Genomic DNA, 9,853 nt, shown 5'->3' on the forward strand with positions numbered 1-9,853 from the left:
ATCCAGAAATACACAATAGATGAAGAAAGTTGGTTTAATGAAGTGAACAAACCAAAACAAAGAAAAGAATAACTTCAAGGGTCTGAGAACTTAAAAAACATTTTCAAATAAAATAAATATGGCTTTTGTGTAACCAGATCTGTTTTTAATAATACCTTTGCAAAACAAAGTATATCAAAATAAATCAAAGAATAAACTTTCACTTAATAATGTCCCTACATTCTTCTTTGGCCTGCTGACCTATCCTTATCCATCCTTAAAGGAGGTTGGGGCTGACAATATTAGTGCCCTATTCATCAGAATTTTATGCCATTCCTTCTGCATTAATCAGGTCATTATTAAACTTTAAAGCTATCCAGTAATATATACTGGTTACAAGCTGTTCAAATATACATTTCCTAATACTTCTTCTGAACTCTTACACACATAAGAAGCAGATGAGGCATCAATTTCCCTTTTACAAATGAAATATGTTCCATCTCATTATCATGTAATAAAGATTTTCTTTATTTTCCAAACTCCCAGTGAATACATATCTAAAATTATTTGAAAACACTAGTAGCTATTTTCTGCTGAATTTTCTTGAGATTGTTATTTGAGTAATCATGCATCACTTCCTTTTCAAAAGCTGGGCTTGGATAACAAATTGCAGTTTACTATCAAAGACAAATAGACATTTCTTCAGTCCTCTATTCTCCAAAACCTTGTTGTCATTTCTGGATATAAGGACTGAAGAGAAGATGGAATCAATTAGGTGCCAAATCGTGTAGAATATCCACACCAACATCTCTACTCATGGCCTACTCATTAATTTTTCACATTCAACTGTCAACCCCAAAATATGCTGCACACTACTGAAGAAGGAATCTTTTTCTAAACAGTACTTTCATCATGTCATCTCCTGCCCCCAACCAACTACTGGCTCCTTACCGTAGCTGATCAGATTCAACCTGACACTGAATACACCTCATAATCTAGCCCTACTCTAGCATACTAATTTCTCTGACACCATTCTCAGAAATTAACACCTTATTCTACTGAGATCAGACTCCTTACACCTCTCTCACATCATGCTGGTTCCCACCAAGTGTTTGCTCCTGCTTCCAAGCCCCACATGGAACGTATGGAATGTTCTCCTTCTGAAGATGATCTGCCTATGCAGACAGTACATATTCTTTATTCAAGTCCCACTTTCTCAAGGAAGCCCTACTCCTAGATAACCCTATACTAACATAATGGACTCAGACCCATGTATCAAAGCGTTAGTTGTATAATGCTTTGGATAGTGCTAGTTATATTATTATGAAAGTATACCCAACAAGATAATAAACTCTTAGAAGAGGCTGGGTCATTTCCCAAGAAGTAGGTCTATAATAAGTACTTAAAGACTATTTGAAAAATTGATTGAATAATCCTGATTTTTTTAAAAATCAAGGATATTATATGTCAAAAAGAGTTCTAGTACAAATGAAATAATTGTGATGACGAGAATTTGCTTCAAAATAATCCAGGTCAAAGAGTACACTAAGTGGGGGCATAGGTAAACTAAGTGGGGGCATAGGTAAACTAAGTGGGGGCACAGGTAAACCCAGACTGACTATGAGTTGATGATCTTTGAAGTGACACACACATAGAGATCTGTGTCTACTTTTGTTTAAAATTTTTCATGTTAATAAGTCAATTTTTTTAACACTAATAATGTCTTTACTTCACTTTAAATGACAAAACCAAGGCATATCATAACACTTTTCTTTACCCAACAAATACCTAAGTCCCCATTTAAAGTATGAAAAAGAATTCTGGAAAGATCTAATTTGACAGGAAACTTGTAAGAGCTAATTCTCAACTAAGAATTAATTTTAAAATTAAAGGAAAAAATCTAATCGAAATGGAGGGGATCTCCATCAAAAGAAAAATTAATCTTACTACCAAAAGCAATACTGCTGAAATTAGAACACTCCCTAACACCATACACAAAAATAAACTCAAAATGGATTAAAGACCTAAATGTAAGGTCAGACACTATCAAATCTTAGAGGAAAACATAGGCAGAACGCTCTATGACATATATCACAGCAAGATCCTTTTTGACCCACCTCCTAGAGTAATGGAAATAAAAACAAAAATAAACAAGTGGGACCTAATGAAACTTCAAAGCTTTTTGCACAGCAAAGGAAACCATAAACAAGACCAAAAGACAACCCTCAGAATGGGAGAAAATATTTGCAAATGAAGCAACTGACAAAGGATTAATCTCCAAAATTTACAAGCAGCTCATGCAGCTCAATAACAAAAAAACAAACAACCCAATCCAAAACTGGGCATAAGACCTAAACAGACATTTCTCCAAAGAAGATATACAGATTGCCAACACATGAAAGAATGCTCAACATCATTAATCATTGGAGAAATGCAAATCAAAACTACAATGAGATATCACCTCACACCAGTCTGAATGGCCATCATCAAAAAATCTAGAAACAATAAATGCTGGAGAGGGTGTGGAGAAAAGGGAACACTCTTTGCACTGCTGGTGGGAATGTAAATTGACACAGTCACTATGGAGAACAGTATGGAGGTTCCTTAAAAAACTAAAAATAGAACTACCATATGACACAGCAATCCCACTACTGGGCATATACCCTGAGAAAACCATAATTCAAAAAGAGTCATGTACCAAAATGTTCATTGCAGCTCTATTTACAATAGCCAGGACACAGAAGCAACCTAAGTGTCCATCAACAGATGAATGGATAAAGAAGATGTGGCACATATATACAATGGAATATTACTCAGCCATAGAAAGAAACGAAATTGAGTTATTTGTAGTGAGGTGGATGGACCTAGAGTCTGTCATACAGAGTGAAGAAAGTCAGAAAGAGAAAAACAAATACCGTATGCTAACACATATATATGGAAGAAAAAAAAAAGGTCATGAAGTACCTAGGGGTAAGACAGGAATAAAGACAGACCTACTAGAGCATGAACTTGAGGATATGGGGAGGGGGAAGGGTAAGCTGTGACAAAGTGAGAGAATGGCATGGACATATATACACTACCAAACGTAAAATAGATAGCTAGTGGGAAGCAGCCGCATAGCACAGGGAGATCAGCTAGGTGGTTTGTGACCACCTAGAGGGGTGGGATAGGGAGGGTGGGAGGGAGGGAGACGCAAGAGGGAAGAGATACGGGAACATATGTACATGTATAACTGATTCACTTTGTTATAAAGCAGAAACTAACACACCATTGTAAAGCAATTATACTCCAATAAAGATGCTAAAAAAAAAAAAGCAATACTGCTTATATTTCAAGTTTTCATTCAATTACAGCATTCACAAAAGGGTCCACCCAAACAATAGCTGAAAATCACAAAACACTGTTTAAAAAAAAAAAAAAAGCATAATATGAAAGGCAGAAAATAAAAAGAAAAAAAGTTGCTAAAATCAATGTTCAATAACCCGAATCAGCCAATGTTATTTCAAGAAATTCACTATCTGAAGACACCAATTGCCCTTAACAGAGATTGAATTAGTAGGTTCTTAAATAATCAGGAAAATTAGCACTTCCTCTTTATTCTGAGACCTGAAAAATATGCTTAAGAAATTGCAGATATTTGGCTTGATGACAACATATAGCTCCACCCCTTTGATATTTCAGTCTATAACTACTCTTCAAAATTCAACCATTATTTCCCTACATCATCGTTCACTAATTCCTTCCAAAAGCAGTGATACAAACATCTATCTTTAAATGCTTCTTTAATTAAATGCTCTAATTACACTGCTTCTTTGCCTTGACTTTTTTCCCCCAAAACTGGTTTTAGGCATATATACAAACCAATCTGATTATTCTGATTTCCCCTTCTCCATATTTTCTCTAAATACTCAAGAGGGGAGGTTTTAGATACCATAACTAAATAACATATTTGATTGCGAACAGATATCCGATGTATACAAACAGCAAGCTTTATCCCAATAGCAATACATCATCTGCCCATCACCCAATGCAATTAAAGTTTAAAACAGGACAACTCTCTTGTATAAACAGAGTTTAGAAAGAATGAAACCATCCTCACAAATAAACTCCTTAGGAGAAAAATAAACTCATACTCAAATTGCTTTGTACTTGCCCTATCTTTAAAGTTTCATTTTCCTAGCAAGTGAAAGTAATCATCTTCTTTTTAGTAGCATGTAATTTCTCTCTTCTAGTAAAAGAAAAACTGTTACGGTAAGGCTAATCTAAGGGGCCAAAATAGTGTTGAAATTTTCTCTTCTATAAACTACTTTCTGATTAACAAATAAAAGAATCATGCTACAAAAAAGAAATGTGACAAAACCCATTGGGTTAATATTACTACACATGAAAAAGTTGACATTTACTACACAATCTTTTCTAATAAAGAAGGCCACATAAATATCAGATTAAAAACAATTCTGAAAAAAGTTTTTTCAGAAAACCACTAAATATAGGATTAACAGTCCCACTATCTTTTCATTGCATCACTAAATAAGTGAGTAAATTATGCCATCTTTATAATTTGTGTACTCTCAACTTTTGAGAAAAAAATATTACTCTCTTTAAAATATCAGTGGTATTGCCACATTTTATATAAGCATGGGCATTTGCAGATTTTTCCTAATATCTCTGAGGTAACACAAAATATTTTAAATCTCAAAATGTGTTAACAAGTTTTATCCAATACATGCTATTCCAGTGGGATGAAAACCATTTACAAGTTCCACTTAGATTAAGAAATCCTTTGAGAAAAGTATGTAGTACATTCTAGTTATACTATTTCTAGAGCACTAAAACTCTCTATAACCTATTTCCCTACTGTTTTTCTTTAGAACTAACAGATGAATGTAACTTCCTTCACAAAAAGTCAAGACAGTACTATACTTAATGACAGAAAGCTAACTGAATTTTCAGCAGAGGTTTAAGTTTTCATAAACTAAAACTTTCTATTTCATTTGAATGGTCTATAAAAATAATAACACTGGGCTTCCCTAGTGGCACAGTGGTTAAGAATCCGCCTGCCAATGCAGGGTACACGGGTTCGAGCCCTGGTCCGGCAAGATCCCATATGCTGGGGAACAACTAAGCCTGTGCACCACAGCTACTGAGCCTGCGCTCTAGAGCCTGCGAGCCACAACTACTGAAGCCCATGTGCCTGGAGCTCGTGCTTCACAAGAGAAGCCACGGCAATAAGAGGCCCGCGCTCCGCAATGAAGAGTAGCCCCCGCTTGCCTCAACTAGAGAAAGCCTGCATGCAGCAACGGAGACCCAATGCAGCCTAAATAAATAAATAAACAAACAAATAAATAACTTTTAAAAAAATTTTAAAAAATAATAATAACATTGAGTTGAAATAGATTCAATCAAGTGCTATCTACAGGCACCAAAAAAAAAAAGAAACTTTTTTCTAATGAAGAGTGTAGCTTAACCTTAAAGCACGAGTAGCGAAGGAGAGAAAGGGAAGATTTCTAAAATCATACTGCTTAAACTGAGAAGATATTTTTTCATTATATTGATACATATAACATCATTTTAAAAATAAAACTCCCCTAATGCAAGGAGTTCATCCTTAAGCAATGCCCTCTTTCTTTTACAAAGTAATAAACTGCAAGTTATCGCTAGTGCTCCAATCAGACTGAAGTTGAAGGGCATTACAAAACAATTTTTCTGTATTTTGCCATTTGATTATAACTGTCTCATCCTAATAAAATTAAAGATTTGTCTATGGAACTTTGTGAAAACAAATTTCATAACAAGTCAACCTCAAGTAACTCATGTTCAAAAACCCTTCTGTAGAAATAATCTATTCAGTTGAAGAATTCAACTACTGAAACTGGCAGAAAGTATTCCAAACTATCCCAAAAAAAGAACCCCACGAAATTATGAAGCTACAATACTCAAAATGTTACATTTAAGAAGTTAAATCACACGGGCTTCCCTGGTGGCGCACTGATTAAGAATCTGCCTGCCAATGCAGGGGATATGTTTCGAGCCCTGGTCCGGGAAGATCCCACATGCCGCGGAGCAACAAAGCCCATGAGCCGCAACTACTGAGCCTGCGCTCTAGGCCCGCGAGCCACAACTACTGAAGCCCGTGCGCCTAGACCCCGTGCTCGGCAACAAGAGAAGCCATTGCGATGAGAAGTCCGCGCACCGCAACTAAGAGTAGCCCCCACTCACGGCAACTAGAGAAAGCCCGCGTGCAGCAACGAAGACCCAACACAGCCAAGGATAAATAAATAAATTTATAAAAATAAAAAAAAGTTAAACCATACAAAAATACTTTGAACTCTCAGCTCTGTATTTCCTATCAAAATATCAAAGAACTTTAGATATCTTCTTCAGATGTGTTAAAGATTCCAAAGTAAATTCATTTTGACTTCACAGTGCTGATAACTAAGAATTTGATGATGGCAGGAAAAAAACTATAGAGTGGAGAAAATTACTTGAGAATGCTTTTATTGAAGCAAAATATCTTTACAAAAGAAAAGATGTATTAAAATAATTTACCCTCTTCTGCCAGACAAACAGTCCTCTCCTAGAACACACTGCTTACAATTCAGCCAAGTATGACTGCCAAGGGTTTCCAAACCCGTGTGTTAGGCTTGTTCAAAGTGGAAAGCTTCTCCACCAGTGTATTACAAAGAAAAATGAAATATATTTTTTGCTTAGAGTTGAAGATCAATTGTATTAAATATATTCCTACTGATAAACTAAAAGTAAGTAATACTTTTTTTTTAAAAAAACCTCAGGTCATAACTTAGGACAAGGTTTGCTATATAAATTGCTTCCAATTCTCAGAAAAGTCGGGATTTATTTAGTTTCCCCAAATTGTGGCTTAAGTGGCTGAAAGGAAAAATGAAGTTTTATAAACAGCTTTCCTAACCTCGGTTTACATTTGATGAAACAGACCATTTATCACAATCAAGCGAATATAATGTCAAATGTAAGATTCCATCAAGTATTACAGATAAAATCTGTAAAAAAATCACAATTATGCAGCAACATCCAAAAGTGATTTAATGGACAACTATATGTATTTATATTTACACTTGAGGTATTATTACTTTTGCAAATAAGAGGTATACTGCTGCATGAGATTGCTACTATGACTTAATATTTTTACATACATCTTAAGAACACAATGTCTTATTTATGTTTAAATTTGAGATGTATGTATCTGATCTATGTAATCCTGTTTGTTTTTCTGGTAATTCTTTACTTCACAGTAGTCTGATTATAGCAAAAGCTCCTTCTTCACAAAACAGACATCATAAGCCACCACCGGCTTCTAGTTTTCTGCTTTTTAATGTAAATAATAATGACACTGAGTGTTACCAAATGCATTTATGTGCACAGCTTTGTCATTTCTTTCCCAGCCCCCTTCTTTTCTATGGAAAAAATGAGATTTAGTTTTGAAAAAAAAAATCGATTTTTCCTTTGCTTATAGACCTAATGGTTTTCAAGAGAAGACAATTTATTCAGATACCTACCATTCTAGATATGTTAAAAGAAAGAACTTCCCAAATCCAAAAATATCAAGTCAGATATTAGCTGGAGAGGAAATTTCCACTCAAACTATAAATAAAATGTCATCAATTAAGCTGAACATCAATAAAACTGAGTCAATAATCAATTCTCAATTTGGAAGGAATCTGTAACCCACATATAACCTGCTTATAATCAGAACACCACTTATATTTGCTTGTGGAGCTCACAGATGAATTTGGTTGTGTGCCAGATTTATCTTATTTTTAAATGCCCAGGCTAATATTTGTTGGTATAATCAGAGCCCACATTAAGTATCCTGGGGAGACTCAATTCAGAAGAAGGCTTGGTAGCATGGAGAAACCGGTCCAAAATGGAAAAAAAAAAAAAAAAAAAAACCACGTCCCAACAGAGCGAATAATCCACAAATAGATCATTGAAAGCAAAACGAAGACGCTCCTCTCCGGAGTAGCCTGAATAAACGAGCTTCACTCAAAATGTTTAACAGTATCCTACCTCACTTCATTCACTTCCCAACTTCCTTGACTTTTCAGGGGCCAACACGGGGCATCCCTTTTTTTCTGGAAGTGTATGCTGAAAGAATCTGTATAGGAAAGAGGGAAGGAACGGACAATACCCAAGAACGCTGTGAAACAGGTGGGTCAGAACGAGCAGCAGCATAATCTAGATACTTAAGGGGCAGCTTTAAAATGACAGATGTGGTTAAAGGAAAGACTGCAAATCGGAAGAAGCTCTAGGGTAGCAGATAGGCTGGGGACTAATGGCAAGCACCGGGGGGGAGCAAAGGCTAACTCCACAGTGGTAGCAGCGGAGCAAAAAACAAGCGGCAGGACCGAGTGGGCAACGAGCAGTGGGATTAATGAGCACCACGGGTCAGAGTGGAAGTGATGGCTTCGGTCTTGGGAGACGGGAGCCACTGGAGAAGGACGTCAGAGAGGGGCAAGGGGGTTGGGAAAACAGGGAGTCCTGAGACCTAAGATTCCTGCCCCTACAAAAACGTAGGGGAGAGCACTGAAGACGAGCAGCCGCCTCGGCTGCCCAATTGAAGAGATTTTTGAAGCAGTCGAGGCTCGCCGCCGCGCAGCCTTCTGCCCCGCTCCCTTTTCCCGGCGGTAACTGCTGTGGCGTAGAGGGGAGAGGGAGGAAGAGGAGGAGGAGGAGGAAGACCGAGAAGGAGGCTGAAGATGAGGCGGGGGGTGGGGAGAAAGGGGGGTGCGGCCTGCACAGTCCCAGCGAAGCCTCCGCTCTCTCGTAGCCGGTAAGCCCCGGGTTTCCCCTAAGCCCAGCCCCGCACAGACTCACCCGCCTGCCTTGCCTCGCTTTTCCCTTATCCGATTCCACGCGTTGCCGCGTCCTCACAAGAGACCACTGAACGAGTGTCGGGGAAAAAACTCTTCAGAAACGGGCCTGATTGCTTCAGCGAGTCCGACCTTTACGGCTGAGAGAGAGACTCTCAGCTTTCGGTGGGTTCCACAGCCAGACGGGCCACCATCTTACATTAGGGTAAGACTCCTCCGGCCTCCGGTGCGCAGGCGCACGCCGATCCGACAGGGAGGGGCGGGGGAGGGGCGGGAGGAGCGGCGGGGGTACTGCTCCCGCAGCATCCTGGGAGTTGTAGTCCTCGGAGGGTAACAGCCCAGAGGCAAGCCGGGAGTTGATGTTCTCACTCCGAGGGCGGATGGGATCGCCCACCTCACGTGCCTGTTACACTATTGCCTTTCTTCGTGTTTTGCTTCCTTCTTGACCCGCGTGTGCTGCTCCGCTGTCATTTGGTCGGCGGCCTTCGTTAGTGGTTCCGTTTCCTCGGTGTTTGCTCAAATATGGGAGACCAAAACTCGGGGCGGGCGTAACCAATTTTGGGGGAACCGAGACCGTTCTCTGCTCTGCCCACCATGGGTATTAAAGAGGGCGGGGTACAGTCAGGTTGGAGGTAGGAGGAGCGCGGGATTTGATCTAGAGTGGGAATTGGATACTGAATTGGCGTTTGTTTGCGAAAAGTGTTAACTCGTTGCCACTGTTTGCGCGTTTTGGAGTCACCACCCTTGATCCAGTCCTCACCATTAATCTCCAGTGAAGAGATATCCTAAATTGTCCTTTACAGAAGTACAAGAGAAGGGAATACCCACGCGTTTACAAAAATGTGTTTCTAATGATATAAATTTGAGAACAGTATGCGGACTTTGCAAATTGTTAGTTCGATTTCCAGCCTGCACAGCTCTGCGCGCGGAGTTCACAAACCCTACACACATCAATACATCCCAACGAATATAAGAACGCGTTCGCAATTTCTACGAGCGCCGAGGAATCCTCAATTTCAAAAATCGGT

The 9,853-nt window shown here is 38.7% G+C and overlaps 1 protein-coding gene across 7 annotated transcripts in view; it reads right to left on the reverse strand.

Moving 5' to 3' along the window:
- Positions 1 to 9,094, reverse strand: part of CNOT4 (CCR4-NOT transcription complex subunit 4) — a 141,481-nt gene extending 132,387 nt beyond the window's left edge. For 6 of the 7 annotated variants that reach the window (XM_079931201.1, XM_079931199.1, XM_079931200.1 and 3 more), the window contains exon 1: positions 8,830 to 9,094. The gene's annotated coding sequence lies outside the window, so the exon portion shown is untranslated. Of the gene's footprint in view, positions 1 to 8,022; positions 8,111 to 8,829 lie in introns of all 7 variants that reach the window. The other variant, XM_079931198.1, reaches the window with a different exon arrangement.
- Positions 9,095 to 9,853: the final 759 nt, after the last annotated feature.

Source organism: Stenella coeruleoalba (genome assembly GCF_951394435.1).
Source record: "Stenella coeruleoalba genome assembly, chromosome: 9".
Classification (NCBI taxonomy): Eukaryota; Metazoa; Chordata; class Mammalia; order Artiodactyla; family Delphinidae; genus Stenella; species Stenella coeruleoalba.